At 44.7% G+C, this 25186-nt stretch overlaps 1 protein-coding gene across 2 annotated transcripts in view; it reads left to right on the top strand.

Moving 5' to 3' along the window:
• The window catches only part of CD200 (CD200 molecule), a 174706-nt gene extending 151777 nt beyond the window's left edge, over positions 1 to 22929 (top strand). Inside the window, exon 7 of one of the 2 annotated variants that reach the window (XM_086935507.1) lies at positions 21752 to 22929. The gene's annotated coding sequence lies outside the window, so the exon portion shown is untranslated. Of the gene's footprint in view, positions 1 to 2148; positions 3341 to 21751 lie in introns of those variants that run through there. The other variant, XM_086935506.1, reaches the window with a different exon arrangement.
• Positions 22930 to 25186: the final 2257 nt, after the last annotated feature.

Below are 25186 nucleotides of genomic sequence, written 5' to 3'. Positions count from 1 at the left end.
CCTGAGCCCTACCCTGTTCAACCTGTATATGACTCCTTTGGCGGAGATAGTACAGGGCTTTGGAATTGGGGTCGTCTCTTATGCAGACAACACCCAGCTGATGATCTCCCTATCCCAGGCACCGGATGTAGCAGCCTCTAATTTCAGGGCTTGCATGCAGGAACTTGCCTCCTGGATGGCTAAGAACTGCCTGAAACTTAATGGCAACAAGACAGAGGTACTTGTGGTGCGGAGTTATTCGTCTGGCTGGACGTCGGCTTGGTGGCCACCGAGTGTGGGCCCTACCCCCACACCATGCACCCAGGCGAAAAATCTTGGGGTCTGGTTGGATTCCACTCTTTCTTATGATGTACATATCCGACGGGTAGTGGGGAAATGTTTCGGAGTCCTCAAAAATCTACGCAAAACGTTAGATCTCCTCCTGATGGGGGCTAGGAAGACGTTGGCAACATACTCTACCTGGGCGCCACTGCTAAAGGGCTTGGGAGATTACAGGTTTTGCAGAATGCCGCCGCACGGCTGGTACTTATGCAGCCTAGGAGGGCTGGTTCAAAAAAAGCCCTGGATATGCTGCACTGGCTTCCAGTGAAGAAAAAAGTGATGTTTAAGGTATTATGCACCTGCCACCGCATCACCGAGAACGTTGGTCCTTCATATCTGAGGGACCTTGTCACCAGCTATGTGCCTGGAAGGTCCCTTAGATCTAGTGGGGCTGGTCTGTTGAAAGAGCCGAAGGTAAAGAAGGCCAGAATGGGAGGCCGATCCTTCAGGTTCTTGGCAGCTCAAAACTGGAACAAACTCTCTGTAAAACTCTGCATGGAGATCTCTGAAGCTAAGTTTAGGAAGGCGCTTAAAACGTATCTGTTCTCCGGTTAGCCTAGCGGAGGCCTTAGACCGCGGTTGGGCCGTTACCTCTCTCTCTCTCACCTCAGCGCGGGGACACGCCGGGATGGCGTAACCATGCACTTTATAAATCTCCTTGATTATTATATTATTATTATTATTATTTCGTTTTTCACTTTTAAGCAAGATAAAGAGAAGAAAAGGTTGGGCTATCCTACTCTGCCAGCCTGGCTCCATGGGAGATACCAGCATTCATTTCCCCCCATTATTACAACTATTATAAATAGGTATCTATGTAAATGGGTTAGCCAGGATATGTTGGACATCTGTGGTCATTTGAATACTCTTGAAGTCAGGGTAGGTTGGGACAAAACGCAGTAATTCCGCACAATTAAGAATCTCTTGCAAAATTGGGTAACCACCTGTTATCCTTTCGAGATAGAGCCAACTTATATGACTCATTTGAGAGACCTGTTGGTTTAGCTAGTTCTCAGTCATGGTTAGTTCTAACTAGTCTTCTCTTAAATCTTGGTTTTAAAGAAACCTGCCCCATAATTGCATGACGCTTACGAGACAGGTAACAGTACTTCTGAGACAGCTGCACTGTCAAGCCGGTTTTAAAAACTATTCTTGAAACTATACGTAGTGTGAGTTTGGGTTCCATCCTGAAAATGTTACCTTCCTATTTCATGCTGTGGGTGTTTAGTTTATCATTCTGTCTTTTGAGCTTCCATTAGAATGCATGAGGGAATATTTTTCATCTGAAAAGTGTACTGCCATCACACTGTACATTGCCTTCATTTTATTCTCCGATTTCTCGATTCTTAACCTAAAATAACCGTTTGATGTTTTTTCCCTGAAATAGCAAAGCCAACAGGCCATGCAAATTTAATGCGGATTTGTGCATGTAAGCTTAATTTATGAAAGCCTACGTTTAAATGTGTTTGGCATGTTAAAGCCGGACCTACTGGCTTTGCCAATGCTTGTTCTGAGGTGTGATGTTATCCCGGAAAAGATAGTTTGCTGTCCTAAAACCCTCTAACTCCTGTATAACAGAGAGAAGAGAATATTTGAGAGATTTTTTTTCCCATCACTACTTCTTAATTCGTTTTTTTTTACTTTGCATGCAAAAATGTTCTAACTCAGTTGATGTAACAATCAAAGGTACTTTTTAATGTGGTCTGAAGACGTTTGTGAGCATTTGATTACTAATATATTGCATCAATTGAATTTTTTATTTAGTAGAATAACCGTATTACTCCATTAGAATGGCCTAACCTAGTTCTTGAACTTTTTCTCACTCAGGCATGGAATGAAGTACCTACCTCACTCTACCACAACGGAATGTCTTCACCAACAGGACACCAAAGAAGGCCAAAACAAAGATTACTTGTCTGATTCTAAGCTAGATTGCTTCTTCCTACTGCTTACCCTTGGGAATACAAAATGTCTTCTTCATGAGAGGTCACCTCAAATCCATGAGCCTCATTCATTAGCCATAGAAATCAAACCGGCTTGGTTCCAGCTGTTAGCAGACTCGAGCACTACGAGGACCGGGGTGAACATTTCACAACAAGAGTCCGAGCCAAGGGCCTCTCTAACTTGCCCCGGGAAATGCAAAATATGTAATCTTCTTTGATGCCACACCTCCCTGCTGAAGAGCACACTTCATTCTGCAGAAGGCTGATCACACTTACGAAGAAAACTGATCTGCACCATCTACTTCTATAGGACTCCCTCCGCTTTAAAGCCTCCTTCATCGTTTACAAGCCAGCAGTCGGTAGGACAACAGCTTGCCTGGCCTTGTAAACCATTTAGGAAACCAGAAGGAGCCAGTGGTCATCAGGCCCAAGCAAGAAGTGTAAAACTGGAGATTACTACCCTTGGTTCTAGAGTCTGTTTTACTCTACAGGAAATCTCATCTTGTTCCATAAGAATGAAGACAAATGTTGGATCAGTCAATGGAACCGTTTATGGTTAGATAGGGCATTATTTATGGCTAAAGGTGTAGAAAATTAGAGCAAACCATGTAATGCAGCACTGGTTGGTGTATATATATCCTTAACTTATGTAAACCAAAGTGGTTTTGTACGCAAGGCAAGTTGATTGGGAGGAATACGAATTGGTTTGTCAGAATAATTCTATACTTTAAGAATAGGATGAAGGAAAGTTCAGTAATGCTTGCAAACATCCAAGTTACACAATAGTTTCCCCATCCCCTTTTCTATTTGTGTTCATGTTCATAGATGGTTTGTTAAAACTTGGGTCAGGATAGTTGAGCAGCATCGTTCTTTTTAATACCAGCCAGTATGGGATTAAGCAATAATGAGTGCTGGCAATAGTTCTGTGCTGTCTTTGGATACTTTACTAGACTGCATTTGCAGATGTTCTAGTCCAATGAAGGAATGTGTGGTTTATGTTTTTCTATTCTTAACATATTGGTATGTATCTGATCCTAATAAGTTATTTATTAAAGCAAAAACAGAGAACCAGGAAATCAGTCTTTTCACTTTGTGCTCCTCAATCTTGAAAATCCCACCTGTAGTTCAGAAGTTTAGCGAAGGCAAACTTCTTTAAAGAGTATTTCTTCTATTATTGATGCAGACTCCTTATTCTTTAGAGCAGTGAGCTCCCACCTTTTGTGTAGTAAGTGCTACTTATGTTCAATTAAAATCACCATGAGCTACTGCTATTATTTGTGTTGTCATGGTGACCACATAAGACAAGATTGCACTAGTGGCCACCACATGCAAGTTTACCAGCAGTGACCACATCCGTGCATCAGACAGGGTTGCCCGCATTAATGAAACCAAACATTTGCAAAGCAATAGGTCTCACAATTGTGAGAGTTTGAGCTATTGGCATTGTAAAAGACAATGCCTTTTATTTGTGTTTAAAAACCCTGAAATAATAAAGGCATTGTCATTTACAATACCAATAGGCCTGAGTTTGAAAAATGTGACACCTATTTTATTACAGAGAGCACGGTGTCCATAAAGTGGGCGCTGTGCTCAGTATTAAAGTTAAAAATTAAATTTAAAAAAAGATTAAACTGAGCGCAGTGTCCCTAAAGTGGGCGCTGCACTCAGCATTAATGTAAAAAAAGAAACAAAAATGGAAAGCGTGGTGTCCCTGAAGCGGGCGCCGCCCCGCGCTCAGCCTAAAAGTTTTGAAACAAGAAGCGACAACCATTGTCCCGTAAGTGCTGGGTGGGGGCAGCCACTTTTAAAGTTAAAGCGCGCATAGCGCTCCGTACGAGAAGCGGCCTCCATTGTCCCACGAGAGCTGTGTGGGGGCCAGGGACAGCCACTATTAAAGTAAGTTATAGCGCGCATAGTGCTCCATTCAAGAAGCAGACGCCATTGTCCCGCCTGCGCTGTGTAGGCCGCCATTGTCACGCAAGTGCTGTGTGGACGCGCGGCACATGTAAGTAGCAGCCGCCATTGTTCTGCATTATTCATTAAACAAGATAGTGCTCACCGACTTATAAAGCATACTGTGTAACAAGACCAGTAAAATGTCCAGTCGTTATTGGATGTTACAAATGCAGACAAGACGGTACCGAGGAGGGACTACTAACCATATTCACAAATGAAAAGCAACCATTTAGGAAGGACAGTAACCGGAGCTAATTAAAAAGATGGGCGGGGAAATGGGTGGAGCTTGTCTGCCATACCTCAATACAGCAAGCCTCGCAGAGCAGCGCATGCGCTGCCCAGGCTCGACATAAAAAGGCTTTCTGTTTGAAATGCCTCTATGTAGGCAATACATGATAGCCCCAGTTCAACGTCCCTGACACAAAAGTAATAATATTAGTAAAAAATGTCCCCACATGATTTGTCACTCAAAATTCAGCTTTAAATATATTTTGAGAAATACAGCCATTTTACACCATATATCAGGTTTGAAAGTACACACATTTTCGTCTCGAATGTTCAGTTTTGTCTTACATATATTAATAAATTCAGCCAAGCAAAAGGTTCCATTGTAGTAGTCTGGGATGCACATGCACACAACAACACTGGTGCCCGGTAGTTGGAGAGCTACCCGTAGATCACGAGCTACTCGTTGGAGAAGCCTCCTCTAGTGTCCTCCTCTAGTGTCCTCTGTTCTATTCACTGCCCTGCTTGTTCCCATAGGTGCCAAGTGACCTCCTGTTGTGACACCTTCATATAGTCCTGGCTTTTTAGGCGTTCGAATCTGAGTTGCAGTTTTGATTTTAGCATTGTAAATACAGGCTACTGTGTTAAGCTGCCAGCACGGCACATGCTGGGATTGTTCTTTTAATTACCTGGTTGAAAGTGCCACTTTAGGCATGTCTGCAGCTGTGCGTTTCTCGTTCATCGTCTGACTGTACAGTGCAGTAGTGCGTTTCTGCTGAGTCATATATATATATATAATATATCACACACACACATATATATACACACATACATATAAATGCCTGTTGGCTATTGAGCGCTTTTTTAAACTAGGTTCATCTCGGTTTTGGTTGACTTGACCCAACATAAGCGCCCGGACCCATATCTTTTACACAAAGGAAGCTTTACCATATCGGAGCGCAGGATCCGGTTGCTAAATTGAAGTTCTATGTATTTTCTGTCGCTTTGTACAGTGTCTACAAGACCGAAAATGCTGTTGTGGCGATTAACATCGAGATAGTTTGACTGAGTACAAATATAGAGAAAAGAACAAAGTAAAATAAAATCTGCTGGAACAAAAGTCTGGCGCAAAGTGTGGTTCAACAGCTGACAAAGGGAGTTGTAGAGTACACACACATTAAATGTAAAACGTAAGAGGGCTGTATGTAAGTTGCTCAGGGGTTGGGCGCTTCCTGTGCGTGGACAGACCAAGATGGTGGGGATGATGCACAGAGGCCGCGGGGAATTCATTTCCCACATGAAGAAAGTCACGGGTGGGTCTGTGTGGCGAGAATGAGAAAGGATCCCGAATGTTAGCAGCTCAAAGAAGAATGGATGTCAAGGTGTTTCCGAGAAAGTAAGCTAACCAGAAAGTGTGAGTTTGTGAAAGAGGTACTGAGTGGAGGCAGAATTCTGGATTTTATGAGTAGGCAGGCCAAATGCACGGTACCAAAAGGCAGATGAATAGTCAGACCACGTTATTATGATTATAACTCAGCTAGCGCGGTAACTCTGGCAGAGTTGATGGCTACAGGTCGGAGAGCGGTCCAGGGCCACAGTCTACAGGGAGACAATCCCCGCTGACCTCTGGCGGGGAGACAAGCCCCGCCGTGAGACAAGCCCCGCGGTGAGACAAGCGTCCGGCGGTGAGACAAGCCCCGCTGACGTCCGGCGGTGAGACAAGCCTCGCGGCAGGGCTTTAAGTGGACCGGGTCTCAAGGGGTCTGAGCACCGGCAGTTTTTGAAAGGGGGCCTCGAAACGGGTCTCTATCGGGCTCTGTTTTGAGCCCTGGCACAGGCGCTCCGTTTTTTTCCGGACTGCAGTGACAGTAGTTTGCTGTCAGTGCAGTCCAGAAAAAAGTGCCAGGGCGCACAGAGCCTGATAGAGACCCGTTTCAAGACAGCAGGCACATCGGTGTGTACGTGCTCACATTGCTCACCGCTCTCACTAGGGGAGAAGTTACGGCATGACGTCACGCCAGGTGAGCGGTGTGGTGGAAGGGAAATCCTTTAAAGAGTCATTTTCTTTCAGGATTTCCCTTATATTTCTGAAACGCTAGAGCAGCAGCATTGCGGTAGGGTCACCAGGGCTTCAATTGGAAGCTTTTTCAATGTTATGTGTAACCAACCATAGTTGCAGCTTATTTATGCAACTAATAACCATTGACAAAGCCAATAGTCCTTACTTGTTGTAGGTGTAATGTGACTTGTTGTCTCACATATTTGGATGCAATGACCGGAACAGCAAAATACAAGTCGGGCGGCACACTATGCTAAACACAGATTTTTAGCGTAAGTGTGTTGACGCCACACCCCTAAATACATTGACCACGCCCCTTTGAGAGACCCCCCAGTTTTTTCATCCCACTTAAAGCCCTGCCTCGCGGTGAGACAAGCCCCGCGGTGAGACAAGCGTCCAGCCGGGAGACAAGCCCCGCAGTGAGCCAATCCCCGCTGACGTCTGGCGGGGAGACAAGCCCCGCAGTGAGCCAATCCCCGCTGACGTCCGGCGGGGAGACAGGCCTGAGGTCGCTTTGTTCCAAGCCTTGTGACGAGTCCCGGATTATGGTCTAGGCGAGAAGAGAGTGCCGCGCGCAGCCGGGGATCCGAGCTTGCCTTGCGGTGCCGACAGCCGGTGATTGACTGGAGATGATGACACAGCTCGTTTGTATGAGGGCAGTGTTTGTCATGCAGTCTAATTGTTGTTTTCTGTTACTTCTGTCAAAACCAGTGCTGAAAGGCTTTCACCAAGATAAATATCCGGTAGCAGAGCAATCGCCTGACTTCCGCGGTGGGCTCTTGGGGCTTTTTAAAGGCACGATGTGTTGCACCATAGGGAGGCTCAGGAATACTAGCTTTCTGTTGGTCATCAATAGGAAGTCCATTCTGCAAGTCACCAGTGTGCCACGCAGTGAAAATGAGAATAGTGACAGCCAGCAGAAAGAAAGGAACTTCTAATAACACTAACTTAAGGTAGGACTGTTTGGTACTCAACAAAGTACACAGGAGTTTACCTTTTCTCAACCAATATTCAGCTAACTGGATTACATGTAAAGCAGCAGCATTACCCGCCCTAAAGCGTGCAATAGCTTAACAGGGTGTGGCTGGTCTGAAAAGGGGCAGGCTAGAGGAACTGTTCCTGGGAAGCTCTGCTCTCTCTTCGCTGTGGACAGTTCCGCACATGGGGTCTGATCACCCTCCTGATACCGAAGAGCAAATGCATGGCTAGTTGTCTTTTGTGACTCTTCTGCCTTCTGATGGGTTCCTTGTCGGGTGGGGAGGTCTGCCCAGGGCAGCAGCCCAGTGCTTAATTTGTAAAAAACGTAGTGCCAGGGCTCTCGACAGGAGGACAATTGAGCTTGCACAATGCGTTGCCTCTGGCAGCGCTGCCAATGACAGCACCAACACACTAAGCATCACACTCTTAAAAGTGTGACAATTCATACTATTACAGGCTCCCAAAGCTATAAGAATGGCTTTGGAAGCAAATACTAATAATTGGAAATTGAAATAACAAACAGAAGTTGCTGTGCTCGTACCTGAATTGGCAGACACCACTACTATGTGGCAGACAGTCATAAGCCCCGGTGCTGGCAATTAAGTGCTGGTGCTGAGCACTGGAAAGCACCTGCACAAATTAAGCACTGCAGCAGCCCCAGAGGTGACTCCACTGCCTGGTGTCATTGTGGAAGTTGACACAAGGTCCTTATGGTCCAGACCTCAACCTACTACTAAAAGTTTTGTTTTTTTACAAATATGGTAATTTGTGTGAAAGCAGGAATGGCGTGCACCAATCCTGGTGGCATAAGTCATAGGGTACACGGGTGAATATTGAGGGTTGCTAATGTATACGCATCATACATTAGCTGCTACAACAGCGACCTTGCAAGTTGGCAAATGGTACCGGTTTAGAAAAGCTTATCTGTGTGTTAGTAAATGCATTTGTAATTCTACAGAACTGCAGACTACTGTGTGATACATCTGACTGTCGATTACCTCGCTAATGAACAGGGGAAGTCCATCGACTGTGTCTTTGGTAAAGAAGGAAATATCGTGTGACTGAGTCGAGCAGATTCTAGATAAGCTGCTCACTGGCCTAAATCCATATGTCGCTGACGGGTGAATTATTGATTAAGGGGGTGGCACTTTATCTAGATTGCACTAACGGTCGTCAAATCGTATGGCAGGAAATAAACCTCTTGCGTTTGCCATGTTTGTTTGGAACTCCTGTTTTCATGCGTTAAGGCTCTCCATCAGGCCCACACTGATGCCCTCCATCTTGAGTGCAGGTGGCATCCTGAGGTTGCGGTTCTAACCCCCCCCCCCCCCCCCCCCCCACCGCCTCGTATTGTGGCCGGTTTTAGTTGTGCAGGGGTCGCATTCACCAGTCCAGGTGGCAGCCACATCCCTGTTCACGGCAGGATATGGGTCGTCTAACTGCAACAGACGACCCTGAGGTGGTTTCCTTGTGGCCTCTCTCAATGGAGTGCATCTGCATCCTCTCCAGCACCTCAACATCTGGCCTTATGAATACCCTCTGTGTACAGACGTTTACTTCTCTGCATACAGAATACCCTCGAAAGAGCTGCGCCCCATCTGCCGCCTGACTGCAGTCCCTACACCTGCTGTCGTACACTGGTCGTTACCCTACTGTTGTGGGGTCATTTCCCTCTACTAAACAGGTCAGTGTCCGCCTGGTAGGACAACTCTTTTTGGCGCCGCCCCCTCCCACCACCCCATAACCACCTCCTCGGATTCCCTCTCTGCCACTGGGCAAAAGTGCCCCTCATCTCTCCATAACCCCCCTCTCACATACATTTAATGGTTTTAAAGCACTAGCACAGGCTGGCTTTCCTAATAATGTATAACTACCTAAACGAGCCCTTTTTAGCAACATTAGGAATAGATAATGAAATGCTGGGGGAGGGGGGCATAACGTCCAATCAGTGTTTATGCAGCTCTATGACAGTTGGTAACAGTCACTGTCTTATATTAGGGTTGTATCTCATGACCTGCAGTAGCAGAAGCATCTCTGTGACAAAAGCTGTAATCCACTCATCCATCCACATAACATACAGATCTGTGAAATGCACAGTATGCGTTCTTGGCAGTAGGCATAATATTCCTCTGCGCTACTTTATGCCACTAGGCATAGTACGCTCACAACGTGCAAGTCGCTGCCCCCCCCCCTACCCCCCACCCCTCCGCCCCCCCAACTGATAAAGACTCACAGGAGAGAGGCAAATTTGATTATGGTTTAACCAAGGCGTAGCGCTTTATCTTTATTAAACACCACTTCAGTGAGCAAAGCAAACAAAAAAAACATAGTTAAACTGACATTACAGTTATGAAAACTCAAGGTCATCAGATCAGCACAAAAATTAGAGTAAAGATTGTACAAGCAATATAATGGTGCATAGTGCCAGAAGGCCCCTATTCCTTATTCTTCACCCCAGCCCTGAACCTAGGGCATTCCGGGGATTATTGGCAAGCATCCCTCAGTGGCAACTCACACTTCCCCTCGTCTCTCAGAGGGACGGCCAATAACCAAAGTTCAATACCAACCAGGGCAACGCATAGCGCTCTGTCCCTACCAGGGGTACCTGTCTGCTGGCGAATATCCCCTAAAATGTTCAGTTTCAGGTATTCCAGGGTAGATCAGAAAAGTACAGGACCACCAGCAGGTCAGTCCCCCTCCTCACCTGCCCAGTGCCCACATAAAATGTCAGGCAAATCGCCCAAAATGTTCAACTTCGGGCATTCAGTCAATACCACCGTATTCCAGAGGTGGGTGGGTAGGATTGCGATGCTGTGTGCTGGAGCATGGTGGAGAGGAAAAGAGGCTGATCCCTTGCCTCACGGCGCCTTAAATGTCCCGTCCCGGGCATATCTTGATGATGTCATGACCTGCTTCAGAGGCAGAACAAACAGACTCACACCTTGGCTTGCTCCAACCTGTGGAGCGAATAATGGGCTCTCAGCCATTTGCTGGGGGTAGAGGGAAGGGGGACGTGCAAAACTGATCTCTCTCCAGCAGGAACATTAATCAGAAGAGTTATCTTGACATTTTATCTTGCTGCTCAATGTGCTCTGCAGCAGCTGTTTTTAAATGTTAAGTTATTGCTAAATACTGCACTCCTCTCCCCCAAGGTCAGCACACTCCTCCCCAGTGCAGCACCCAGTGCAGCTGCACGAGTTGCACTGCCCTAAAGCCAGCCCTGACTACTTACAGGGACTTACAGTAATCTCGTGTAGCCTTAGCAATGGCTGCCAGAGAGTTGGTGTTTCTCATGTCTCCACTGAGTATTGCCCCCTTTAATTGACTTATGCTGCTTGGTGGGCTCTAATGTGGCTGTACAGATGTCCTTTGCAGTCACTGCCAACATCTGGGCTGTTGAAGCTGCATAACATGCAGTTGCAGCTCGCCTTGGGCAGCCTGACCTTGGCTGATACACGTCACAGCATTTGCAGCCTTGATCTGGGTCAATGCATGCCGCAAGGCAGATACAGCCCTGACGTTTTGCGGATGTACCTGGATTTGCAGTACTTACTAGGAACTGCAGTGGTAGCTCTGGGCTTCACTCTCCCTGGTGGTGGTCTTGCTTTCTCTGGCTGTTTCTCAGGTTGGGTACACATTGAGCTTCTCCTCCTGGACAGTCTGTCCTCTAACTCCTTTCCTCTTATACCAGGCAGGCAAGCTTCTAGGCACTAGGAAGACCCTCCACTTCTCCAGTAGAAAGTTCAGACTTCAAGTGATGTCCTCTCACCTCTAGTAAACTGGCTGCCAGGTGGGTACTCGCCCTGGTTACTCAGCAGACCTTTGAGTGGTCTGCAGAGTGTTGCCTGGCTTTGCCTTAAAGAATTTGGAAATCGAGCCTAGTTATTTTGTTTAGATCGCACATTTATACACATTTTCTAGACCAGGGATGTAGACACACTGTCCCAAACTGCAGAACCAGTTTGGGGTAGTTATCTTTCAAGAGTCTTTCTGAGGCTGCTGTCTGGTACGGCTTTTGAGTAAAGTGATGCTTGGTATAGCAAGTAGCGCAGGGCCTCTCTCCAAGCAGGAGCACCCACTGAATGGGCACAATGAATGTGGAGTTTGTACATATGGCTATCATCACCCTCTCCGAAGCGATAATCTGGCACAGAGAAAAGGGCAAGGCTGACCTACTCACGTGCTCATCACTCACAACGGATATTGCCATCCCAAACCCTCCTCTGCCATCATCCAAATGTCGGTGCTGAGAAAGGACTATTGCCAGCCTTTTGCTAACAAAGTCTTGGTGAGACTTCTAAAGGTGGCCCTCTCTCCATTCGCCTCACTCTAGTTCCTTAGTATCCACTCTCCAGCCAAAGAAATGCAGGCCATCCACTTCCTCTCTTTAGTGAAGCAGGCCCCATCCTCCATCTGATGCTGTGCTAACCAAGGGCTTCCAAAATGGACCCCCCTGGATTCTGAACTCGCACACATGCAGACTCTTACTACCACGCACATGCTACATACACTCTTTACAGGCATAGATGCATGACACACACACACACACAGGATGTAAGCACAAGGTTCTGAGATTCAGACAATAGCAGAACTTTCCACAAGAGGCCTGAAGGCCACACTCACTGACCCAGATAAAACAACTGTCTGGTCTCAGTAAGGATTAAAAAAACATGGTTCTTTGTCATTACTGATGTGTGTTAAACCCAGGACCGGGTCAGTAATCCTTACAGTAGTCCTTTGTCCAATATGAAGGCACGTGTGGTACACACCCATATAGCATGCCGGGGACATACCCTTCCCATCACCAAGTAATCCACTGACACTGAATGGCTATGTCCGTGGAAGCAGAAAGTGTATCCCAGTTGGAGAATACATGATCTTTACAATGATATTTTTATGTCTTCGGAATCTTTGTTTTCAATTATTTAATTACAAGAAGTCCTGAGATTGTGGATTGAACTCTCAGATGTGGTTCAGAACTTTATGTGAGGGGTGGATGCTTAGGGGATAACTAGCACAATTGATGGTTAACTGCAACCCTGCAAAGTATGCCCCAAGTAAATTAACCTATAACAAATATTCGCTATCCTATCTCAAACTATAGATTACGATACATACTGTGACCGGCATACAAGGCCCGAAGATGCTTGGTGTGGCCTTGCAGTGGCATCATTGTTGGTGGGTTATCGACTTTCGAATATTAGGCTTTATAAAAGTGACAATTTGAAAACGGAAATGCCTACATGGTGCTGGCCTAATGATTTTAAAGGTTTTGGTGAGAGCAAATACACTGTTAACCTCACATTTTATTGTATTACCAAGTCATCTTAGCTGGAGCTCCTCCTAGTTTCTTCCTGTCTTTTCGAAGAAGTGAATAGGTCTCAGAAACATATCGATTTAATTTTTTTGTAAAGTCCACATTTCTAAAGATGCATGCACCAGTTTTAAAGCAGGATTTGGCAAAACATCTTTGATCATGCCGAGTAACATTTTTTTTAAAGTACAAACCCCACAGAGTCTGTCAGGATAATTAATTGCATCGGTTACACCATCCACACAATCCTATTTAACTGGAACACACCCGTAACAATCTGATTAACGTTATTTTGACCGTAGAAACACATAAACCCGTCACGAGTATCTTCAGTAGAATAAGCCTCAACGTACTTTTCACCTTCTGCTCAACAACTGAGGCATCACACTGAGCCTGGGTAAACTTCACTGGAAGAAACCTTAAAACAAAGTAGGGATGATGGGGACTAGGCAGTACAGTAACACAACTGCAACTAGTATAATGTTAGAATAAGTGCCCGCTCATAGCCACATCAACCTCGAAGACAGCAACCATCATTTCCTACGTGTAAATGAATGCTGTTCACTTTCTAAAATGCTTTTCATATGGAACCTTTTTGAATCAGTTGCTTCGTCCCATGGCGTCTCACTGGGCAGAGTGCTGAGATAGTTCCAGTTGCCATTAGAGTGGAAACTGCAAATCTTGACCCTGGTTCTGTCCAACTGTCCTTGTCTTCTTCTGTCTCTGCGCACTTTGTTACCGTTCCATCCAGGCAAGGTCTTACTTGACCCTTGTTCTGATTAATATTGTTGTATGCACGGGATCCGAAGGGATGTGTGAACTGTGAATGTTGCTGGGCTAGGCTTTTCAGCCATCCTTTTTGGTCTGGGGAAACTAGAGCTATTCTGAACAGAAATGCACATGCATGAGATCTGAATCAGTCCCTTTTACCATTAGTTTCTTTGGTTCCGAGTCCTTGAGCCATATCTAGGGCAACTGGACTTCACCATTGCAAGCAGCCCAGAGTAATATGTCTTCTTCACCAGCCTCTTGCAGTCATTGGTGCAAAAGTTGCATTAAGATGAGATAACATTTGTAGAGAGCAAACGATTGCCCCAAGGGAGTCTTGGTGCTGGCGATAAGAACTGTAGCAATTAAAAGCAGAGAACAGAGGGAAGAGTAAGAAACCCCAACTAGTACAGACTGGCACTTACAGGTGTTTGAGGCCTCCAGGGGGGTGCTTTTTATTGCCAATGATTCGTGCCAGAAGTGAATGAGCATGACTGGAAACACACATATCACAAAATGAAGCCCAATGAAGGGTGACCAGGATGCCGTCACTGCCCCCTACTGGAGCACAACACAGCTGCCTCTTTTTCCCTGGCCATTGCCAGGGGAAGTTATTTTTAACCTCTGGATTAGCTGAGGCCTATAGATCAAAACATAGTTATGTGTGTGCTGCTTAAAAGGGCAATCTTTGTTAATGGGAAGATGCCACGCCCGACACTGGTGAATCAGCTGTACACCACGTTTGCACAGCTATGCAAAGTGCATTTATGAGATAAATATTTTCTCACTAGGATCTAAAATTATAGCATGTGAGTTAGGCAGTGCTATGTTTTTCCATTTCTTGCAGCCTATCTGCAAAGCCTACGATGAGTGGAAAACATTGATTAAAACTCTTCTTCGCTAACCTTTGACACAAAAATGCTATTCAAAGAAATCTACAGCATATAGGAAATCGGGTATTAAAAGTTGAATGGATTGATGAGATTTTGAATATTTGAGATCATTTATCCATGCTTGATTTATTGAATAAAGTAAACTGGATTAGCAGCAAAGGTCGTCAAAGATTGGGTTGGAAGGGAGCATTTTTCTGTATAAACCACCTAGAGCTATGGGGAGACCTGCTCCAACTTGAAGCCATGGACTAGCAGCTGAAGGGGTCTTGAATGTTGGCATACTTTTGAAGGTAAGAAAAGGAAGATACGGAATGTTTCCAAACGTTGTGACTTAGTAAAGATGTCATACCTGGAACATGTGAACAAAGTGCTAAACCTCCATCTTAGCTGTGTTGCTAAGGTTTCATCTTGGTGTCTTTACCACTCTTTAGTCAAAGATTTGAGACTTCAGCTGACAATTCTTGGCTTGTGGAAGCTTCCTACTTTTGCCATGCTGAAGAAGTTTGACATGCAGAAAAGATTACAAGTCAGAAAGAAACTTTTAGAAGAGCAACTTGCAAATTTGACCTAACTTGGCCGCAGTCTACTTTGTTCCATATCAAAGTTGCTTCAGTTTCTGTTAAAAATGGCCTTCTCCGCAGAGTAATCCCAAAACCTTTTGCCTTTCCTCTCCCTTTTTTGCCGAATTCATTTTTGTTGGCTTTAGGACTCTGTGCACTTTACCACTGGTAACCTGTGCTGAAGTGCTTGTGCTCTCACCCTAAAACATAGTAGAATAGGCTTATACCCAATTGGCGTTTTTTAATTGACTTCTAACCGCCCGATTCATCAAACAAAATTGCGCTCGCAAAGGGCCAGATTCTGAGAATCTGGCCCTTTGCGAGTGCGATTTTTGCATTTGGGATTCAGCATCCCAAATGCAAAAATCGCTAATTGCGATCTCGCAAATTTGCGAGGAATTACATTTAAGGAATCTCTATTTGAGATTCCTTACAGCCTGATTCATCATTCTCCCGTTTTGCGAGCCCCTAATAGCGATTCATAGCGAATCGCTATTAAGGACTCGCAAAACGGGATTCATGTAGAAATTGCATAAAGAAATGCGATTCCTACATATTCCTTATTTGCGATTAGCAAATTGCTAATCGCAAATAAGGAATAACTCGCCATTCATTCCTATGGGCCAAAAGGCCCATAGGAATGAATGGGGAGTATTCCTTATTTGCGATTAGCAATTTGCTAATCGCAAATAAGATAGCGATTTGAAGGGTGCCAGGGGTGTCCAAAGGACACCCTGTAGCACCCCTCAAATGAAGTGTTACACAGGTGTTGCACACACACATGTCCAAAGGACATGTGTGTGTGTAACATGCAACTCAGAAAAATGCATTTAAATGCATTTTTCTGAGTTTTCGCAATTTACCACGAGGTCTGACCTCGCGGTAAATTGCGGCCAGAAATTGCGAATTCGCCAAAAAAAATTGAATGATGAATTGCATTTAAGGAATCTCAAATAGAGATTCCTTAAATGTAATTCCTCGCAAATTTGCGAGATCGCAATTAGCGATTTTTGCATTTGGGATGCTGAATCCCAAATGCAAGAATCGCACTCGCAAAGGGCCAGATTCTCAGAATCTGGCCCTTTGCGAGCGCAATTTTGTTTGATGAATCGGGCGGTAAGTCCCTAGTAAATTGGTACAATATGAACCCATAGTCTGTGAATTATATGCTGCTATTGGGCCTGTAGCACCGATTGATAATTAATAAGATAATTGATAAGTAATTAGAGTTAAACACTTTTGTAGAGGGCTTTAGGGTAACACATCTCTAGCCATTTTTGCCCACAAGGTCTACATTGTAATGTTGAATGATCAAATGGATTATAGTAAAGATCTAACTTGCATCATACATGAGGTTTGCCAGAGCATATTCCAAAATAAAGCCTCTACGCAAGCAGTGGACAGTCTAAAAGTGTGTATACCATTCTCACAAGTGCAGCCGTCTTGAGGAAACATAGTGCATTATTCTTTCCTGCTGATGCGAACTTGAAACCGAAGTGGAGGCGTTTGAATGTTGCTCTCATAATACTGCCATTATGGAGAGAGTGCTTTACCTGCTGAAACTCTGTTCACTACCAAGCAACCCCTTTTGGGCCTTTTGCATGACAGCAACTTACTTCCCTCCTATTCTCTTAAAGAAGAAGCCAGGTGTTGTTGATCAATGCCAGAAGAACAGACTGTAAATTAGGAAGAACTAAGTTGATCATCTTCCTTAGCAAGCCAGAGGCAATCTAATAGTCCCTGATACTTGTTTTGCCTGGGTCTCTCTAATATTAGTGTGCTATCAATCAGCACCCCCAAAATCTTCACATTCACTTTAAGGGCGAGTGTTAACCTCCCGCTTGAAGACTGGGGTAACCTCCCGCTTGAAGGCTGGGGAAGCCTCTGTGCTGTGCCGGAGGCGGTGGAGGGACCCAAACAAAATGATCTGTTTTGCTGGTGTTAAACTGTGGTCAGGTCTCCCACACTAAGTGACTGACATGGGAATCCCCTTGCTTATTGTGCCTTTGGGTCCTCTGTAAGTGTCAGGTGTCAACTGTGTATGAAGAGAAAGTTGCTACCAAAGTAGGAGCTTGAGCAGATGGCTTTATGTAAATTTTGATAATACTAGTAGAGAGCGGAGAGGAGCTTATGGTTCCCAACAGCTGACCATTGCATTGAGTGCAATGTCCAATCTGACCGATTGTACTCTTCCCTCCAGGAAAGTGGTGAACCTTTTTTTACTGCCCTCAGTCACCTCTAAACGTGGGCTCAAATGGTCGATCGATTTATATCCTTCTGGACCACACAAACGGTCACATTTCTGAGGGGCTTGCTGAGACCGACCCGAGGCCTGTACTCGATTTCCTTCTTCCCGCCCCGGTGATTAGCACCGTTGCGCGGAGGGCAAGGAAGGGGAGAGACAGGCACTTACGGTTGGCTGGGGGGCCGGTTAGCGCTCTAGTCGCCATTCCCGGCTCAATCTTTCAGGAATAAAAGGCTATGCTCAAGCGACCGCGTGCCAAAGGCAAGCCCGTCCGCGGCCGTACGGGGACCGGGGCCAGGACCCCTGGCCGGACTGCGGTCAGAATACAATATGACCTGGTGGAGCTGCAGGCATTGTGCCCCCTTATAGACATGCCTGCAGGCACAGCATGTCAGTTACTCAAGATGGTGCCTGCAGTCATTGCCCATTTAGGTGGAATATTGATCACATAAGGCAGGTAGGGAGAGGTGGACTCTGCTGTGGGCTACTGAATTGTAGATCTCTTAGTAAACACAAAATCGAAATCTCTGACTTGCTTTCGGACACAAAGCTTGATCTCCTGTTTCTCACGGAGACCTGGATGGATGCCGATTCTGAGCCAGATATCCTAGAGGCACTCCCCTCAGGCTATACAATAGCCAGATTTGATAGGGCGATAGGCAGAGGAGGTGGGATAGCGGTGATCTTTAGACCTCCCCTTGAATGCTTTATTGAACCATTCACGTTATGCGGACACTGAACATCAGCCCCAACCTTACAGTGAAAGGGCTTTTGGTCTATAGACCCCCCGGTCCCCCTACACGCTTTGTGCCCAGTTTGGTTGAGGGTATTGCTCATCTGGCGTTAAGACATGATAAGTTTTTAGTTCTGGGTGATATGAATCTTCATTTGGAGGACCCTTTGAATAAGGGAGCATTCGACCTATGCCAGGATCTTCGGTCGCTCCACTTGTGCTTGAAATCGTGCGTCCCTACTCATCAGCACGGACACCCACTTGATCCGGTGTTCACTAGCTGGGAGAATGTAGAAGTATCCACCCCCTCCCTGTTCCCTGGCCAGATCATTTTCTGGTTCCCTTTGTGATAAGGGTTCCAGAGGTCGAAGGCCAGGAATTAGCCACTTGCAATCACCCGCAAAGGAAATGGAAAAATTGTGTACAGGATGATTTTAATAGAGAGTTGACAGTGGGCGGGCCCCCAGGTGGCACAGACAGTGAAACTGCCTAAATGAATCTGGAGAGGCGTGTAGAGAACGCTCTTAATACGGTGGCCCCGCTGCTCTCTAATAAACCGATGGGCAGGGTACATAAATCTGCACCTTGGTTCACGCCAGCTTTACATCTCGCAAAAGCGGAATGTAACCGTCTGGAGAGGCAGTTGAGAAAGGGATTTTTGTACCAGGATAGATTTAAATACAGTGAGGAACAGAGAAAATACTATGGTCTCATTTGGCCGGCTAAAGCCACCTACTACCAGACAAGAATTGGGACGGCGGAAAATTCCACAAAAGAACTCTTTAAAATATTCAAGGAGATCTCTTCCCACGCAGCTACGGCCGCGCCAATTGTGGGTTCGGCTGAGGCATGCAATCAGGTTGCGAATTATTTTTCTGAGAAGGTGAAGGAAATCTACTCTTCCTTCTCAGGGACCGTAAGGAGGGGCTTAGAATTTGAGTAAAAGGCGAGAGAAACTGAGGCAGGTCAGAGACTAAACAATGTCATTGTTCCGTCTCCGAGACTCTTAGTTAAATCTGTCTCAGCATTAAGTCTGGTTCTCCCAGAGACCCTGCCCCACCTAAAGTGCTGGGCCAGAGTTTGTTGATTCTTGAGCCGTACATCAGGCATGTTTTGGAGGTCTTGTTCAATTCACACACTGTGCCAGGGAATTGGAAACGAGCTATTGTTCTACCAGTCCAGAAGAAGCCGAATATTAGTCAAGACAAATTAGAAACTTTGCAACCTATCTCGCTTCTGCCATTTTTGACAAAGATAGCAGAGAAGGTGGTAAATCAGCAACTCATGACACATATGGAGGATTCTAGCCACCTACATCTGTCGCAATCGGGATTCCGGGTTGGTCATTCTACGGAGTCCACACTACTGCGTGCCTCGGAAACCATGAGACAGGGGGCTGACGCTGGGCACACTATGGCTCTGATCATGTTAGACCGGAGTGCCGCCTTTGACACTGTAGCACATCACACCTTGCTGCAGTGTCTGAATAAGGGCGGTGTATCAGGCCCGGCCCTGAAATGGCTAAGTCCTTCCTGGTAGACCGTAGTTTTCAGGTTAGACAAGGTGCACACTACTCCAATGGCATCAAATTGGAGCAGGGTGTGCCTCCGGGCTCTGCCCTGAGCCCTACCCTGTTCAACCTGTATATGACTCCTTTGGCGGAGATAGTACAGGGCTTTGGAGCTGGGGTCGTCTCTTATGCAGATGACACCCAGCTGATGATCTCCCTATCCCAGGCACCGGATGTAGCAGCCTCTAATTTCAGGGCTTGCATGCAGGAACTTGCATCCTGGATTGCTAAGAACTGCCTGAAACTTAATGGCAACAAGACAGAGGTACTTGTGGTGGGGGGTTATTCGTCTGGCTGGACGTCGGCTTGGTGGCCACCGAGTCTGGGCCCTACCCCCACACCATGCACCCAGGCAAAAAATCTTGGCGTCTGGTTGGATTCCATTTTTTCTTATGATGTACATATCAGACGCGTAGTGGGGAAATGTTTCGGAGTCCTCAAAAATCTACGCAAAACGTTAGATCTCCTCCTGATAGGGGCTAGGAAGACGTTGGCAACATACTCTACCTGGGCGCCACGGCTAAAGGTCTTGGGAGATTACAGGTTTTGCAGAATGCCGCCGCACGGCTGGTACTTATGCAGCCTAGGAGGGCTGCTTCAAAAAAAGCCCTGGATATGCTGCACTGGCTTCCAGTGAAGAAAAAAGTGATGTTTAAGGTATTATGCACCTGCCACCGCATCACCGAGAACGTTGGTCCTTCATATCTGAGGGACCTTGTCACCAGCTATGTGCCTGGAAGGTCCCTTAGATCTAGTGGGGCTTGTCTGTTGAAAGAGCCGAAGGTAAAGAAGGCCAGAATGGGAGGCCGATCCTTCAGGTTCTTGGCAGCTCAAAACTGGAACAAACTCTCTGTAAAACTCCGGATGGAGATCTCTGAAGCTAAGTTTAGGAAAGTGCTTAAAACGTATCTGTTCTCCGGTTAGCCTAGCGGAGGCCTTAGACCGCGGTTGGGCCGTTACCTCTCTCACCTTAGCGCAGGAACACGCCGGGATGGCGTAACCATGCGCTTTATAAATCTCCTTGATTATTATATTATTATTATTTCGTTTTTCACTTTTAAGCAAGATAAAGAGAAGAAAAGGTTGGGCTATCCTACTCTGCCAGCCTGGGTCCATGGGAGATACCAGCATTCATTTCCCCCCATTATTACAACTATTATAAATAGGTATCTATGTAAATATGTGAGCCAGGATATGTTGGACATCTGTGGTCATTTGAATACTCTTGAAGTCGGGGTAGGTTGGGACAGAACGCAGTAATTCCGCACAATTAAGAATCTCTTGCAAAATTGGGTAACCACCTGTTATCCTTTCGAGACAGAGCCAACTTATATGACTCATTAGAGAGACCTGTTGGTTTAGCTAGTTCTCAGTCATGGTTAGTTCTAACTAGTCGTTTCTTAAATCTTGGTTTTAAAGAAACCTGCCCCATAATTGCATGACGCTTACGAGATAGGTAACAGTACTTCTGAAGACGGCTGCACTGTCAAGCCGGTTTTAAAAACTATTCTTCAAACTATACGTAGTGTGATTTGGGCTCCACCCTGAAAATGTTACTTTCCTATTTCATGCTGTGGGTGTTTAGTTTATCATTCTGTCTTTTGAGCTTCCATTAGAATGCATGAGGTAATATTTTTCATCTGAAAAGTGTACTGCCATCACACGGTACATTTGCCTTAATTTTATTCTCCGATTTCTCGATTTATAACCTAAAATAATTGTTTTATGTTTTTTCCCTGAAATAGCAAAGCCAACAGGCCGTGCAAATTTAAAGTGGAATTGTGCATGTTAGCTTAATTTATGAAAGCCTATGTTTAAATGTGTTTGGCATGTTAAAGCCGGACCTACTGACTTTGCCAATGCTTGTTCTGAGGTGTGATGTTATCCCGGAAAAGATTGTTTGCTGTCCTAAATCCCTCTAATTCCTGTATAACAGAGAGAAGGGAATATTTGAGATATTCCTTTCCCATCACTACTACTTTTTAATTCGTTTTTTTTACTTTGCATGCAAAAATGTTCTAACTCAGCTGATGTAACGTTCAAGTGTGCTTTTTAATGTGGTCTGAAGACGTTTGTGAGCATTTGATTACTGATATATTGCATCAATTGAATTTTTTATTTAGTAGAATAACAGTATTACTCCATTAGAATGGCCTAACCTAGTTCTTGAACTTTTTCTCACTCAGGCATGGAATGAAGTACCTACCTCACTCTAACCACAACGGAATGTCTTCACCAACAGGACACCAAAGAAGGCCAAATCAAAGACTACTTGTCTGATTCTAAGCTTGATTGCTTCTCCCTACTGCTTACCCTTGTGGATACAAAATGTCTTCTTCGTGAGAGGTCACCTCAAATCCATGAGCCACCTTCATTAGCCATAAAAACCTAACCGGCTTGGATCCAGCTGTTAGCAGACTCGAGCACTAAGAGTACCGGGGTGAATATTTCACAACCAGAGTCCGAGCCAAGGGCCTCTCTAACCTGCCCCGGGAAATGCAAAATATGTCATCTTCCTTGATGCCACACCTCCCTGCTGAAGAGCACACTTCATTCTGATCACACTTATGAAGAAAACTGATCTGCACCATCTACTTCTATAGGACTCCCTCCGCTTTAAAGCCTCCTTCATCGTTTACAAGCCAGCAGTCGGTAGAACAACAGCTTGCCTGGCCGTGTAAACCATTTAGGAAACCGGAAGGAGCCAGTGGTCATCAGGCCCAAGCAAGAAGTGTAGAACTGGAGATTACTACCCTTGGTTCTAGAGTCTGTTTTACTCTACAGGAAATCTCATCTTGTTCCATAAGAATGAAGACAAATGTTGGATCGATCAATGGAACCGTTTATGGTTAGATAGGGCATTATTTATGGCTAAAGGTGTAGAAAATTAGAGCAAACCATGTAATGCAGCACTGGTTGGTGTATATATATCCTTAACTTATGTAAACCAAAGTGGTTATGTACGCAAGGCAAGTTGATTGGGAGGAATACGAATTGGTTTATCAGAATAGTTCTATACTTTGAGAATAGGATGAAGGAAAGTTCAGTAATGCTTGCAAACATCCAAGTTACACAATAGTTTCCCCATCTCTATTTGTGTTCATGTTCATAGATGGTTTGTTAAAACTTGGGTCAGGATAGTTGAGCAGCATTGTTCTATTTAATACCAGCCAGTATGGGATTAAGCAATAATGAGTGCTGGTAATAGTTTATGTGCTGTCTTTGGATACTTTACTAGACTGCATTTGCAGATGTTCTAGTCCAATGAAGGAATGTGTGGTTTATGTTTTTCTATTCTTAACATATTGGTATGTATCTGATCCTAATAAGTTATTTATTAAAGCAAAAACAGAGAACCAGGAAATCAGTCTTTTCACTTTGTGCTCCTCAATCTTGAAAATCCCACCTGTAGTTCAGAAGTTTAGCGAAGGCAAACTTCTTTAAAGAGTATTTCTTCTATTATTGATGCAGAATCCTTATTCTTTAGTGCAGTGAGCTCCCACCTTTTGTGTAGTAAGTGCTATTTATGTTCAATTAAAATCACCATGAGCTACTGCTATTATTTGTGTTGTCATGGTGACCACATAAGACAAGATTGCACTAGTGGCCACCACATGCAAGTTTACCAGCAGTGACCACATCCGTGCATCAGACAGGGTTGCCCGCATTAATGAAAACAAACATTTGCAAAGCAATAGGTCTCACAATTGTGAGAGTTTGAGCTATTGGCATTGTAAAAGACAATGCCTTTTATTTGTGTTTAAAAAACCTGCAATAATACAGGCATTGTAAAGGTGTTGTATCCAAACTATGACCGGAGAAGGAGATAAACTTAAGGATTAAGGGGCATATTATCAAGGGGGTTTATCTCCGCTTTTTTGGCTTTAAAAGCCAAGAAAGCGGAGATAAAATTATCTCCCTATTACCAAGCTGTCGCTAACACCAGTTAGTGACAGCTAATAGGAGATAGCGACCATCTTGGGCCCCGCTTTGCATGTCAGTGATATTTATCACTAATGACATGCAAAGTGGGCGTGCCTAGATGTTAGCGACTGAAAACAGTCGCTAACATCGCTATCTCCTATTACCAACTTTTGGAGATATTCGCGCTAAGCGCGAATATCTCCAAAAGCTAACACCTGCCCTGAGCAGTTCTTAGCCATGTTATCCAATGGGAGGTGGATAACATGGCTAAGAGCATTTGCTCGATAATGCATGAATATCGCTGACTTTTCAGCGATATTCATGCATTGCGGCCGTTTTTTATCGCATTTGCGATAAACCTTGCTAATAGCAAGGTTTATCTGCGATAAAAATCGCCGATTTGCGGCGATAATTTTTGTCTCTAAAAAAGTTAGAGACAAAAATTATCGCTAGTTGTTGGTAATATGCCCCTAAGTTTAATCAGGAATCTCAAGTACAGCATAAGATCTATCAGAGTGCACATCCAAGAAGCTCCAGTCTTCAACTGAAGAACAGGAGAGCAACATTCCACAATAACCTAGCAACCAAGGCACTAGGATGCAAATACATAGAAGAACATAAGCAATGAGGAAACATTGGATATAACTTATGAAACATAGGATATAACACACCTCCTTCCCCACAATTACCAAAAACAAAACATATTAAAATAAACAAGGTGAGAGAAAACAAAAGAGGAAACAATAAAATTCATAACAGAAAACAACATATCAAGTAATATAATCATTTAAATATTTAGGTGTAAACTTAATTCTAGTGGACCTTGAACAAGGTGCAGAGGCCTCAGAGGATCCTGAGCAAGGTCCAGCTACATCTGAAAGAATTGTGTTACAATCATCAGAATTCATCAAATCAGCAGATTGAAGTAACTCATCCTCCTGTACATTAGAATTGTCAAACAATGACAGAGCCCCATCACCCACATAGGAGCTACAAGCTGTAAGGTTATGGGGAGATAACATGTTAGAGTCAACTTCATTAGGGGCAATGTTCGAGCCTGAAACATCATTAAGAGCAATGTTTGAACCCTTCACTTTGGAAACAGCCCTTTTACTCCACCACTTGCCACCAATTACCTTAACAGCATGTTTACTGATTTGAATAATGGTTGTTTCCGGATAAAATTTTGAACCTTTAACCTTACATGGTCTTCGGACTCTGACTCTGTCACCAATGTTTAAGGAAATTTCTTTCACATGTTTGTCAAAATCATACCTAATTTTGGACTTGAGCTGAGCAGATTCAACCCTATCTTTGACAAGATCAAGATCAAGAACATCCTTCCCTTGAAAGGATTTGCTAACACCCCAACCGGGGGATAATTCATTAAAGGACTGTCTCCCTCTTAACAAGAGGAACGGTGTCACCCCAGTAGTTGAGTGTGGTGTGTTGTTGTATGACCAAACTCTGTCACTGACAACATCCTGAACGCAAAGACCAGACGAAATAGCTAATTGGACTGCGTCCTTCAGGACACGATTCACTCTCTCCACCAAACCATTGCCTTGCGGGGAGTACAAAGCAGTAGTAAGATGTTTAATGGCAAAATTATGCAAAAAACTATTCATCTCATGAGATACAAATTGTACCCCGTTGTCTGATACTAAAAATGTAGGAATTCCTTCAGACTGGAAAAG

The sequence above is a fragment of the Lissotriton vulgaris genome, chromosome 8, assembly GCF_964263255.1.
Source record: "Lissotriton vulgaris chromosome 8, aLisVul1.2, whole genome shotgun sequence".
Taxonomy (NCBI): Eukaryota; Metazoa; Chordata; class Amphibia; order Caudata; family Salamandridae; genus Lissotriton; species Lissotriton vulgaris.
This window is presented reverse-complemented; position numbering and strand designations above follow the sequence as displayed.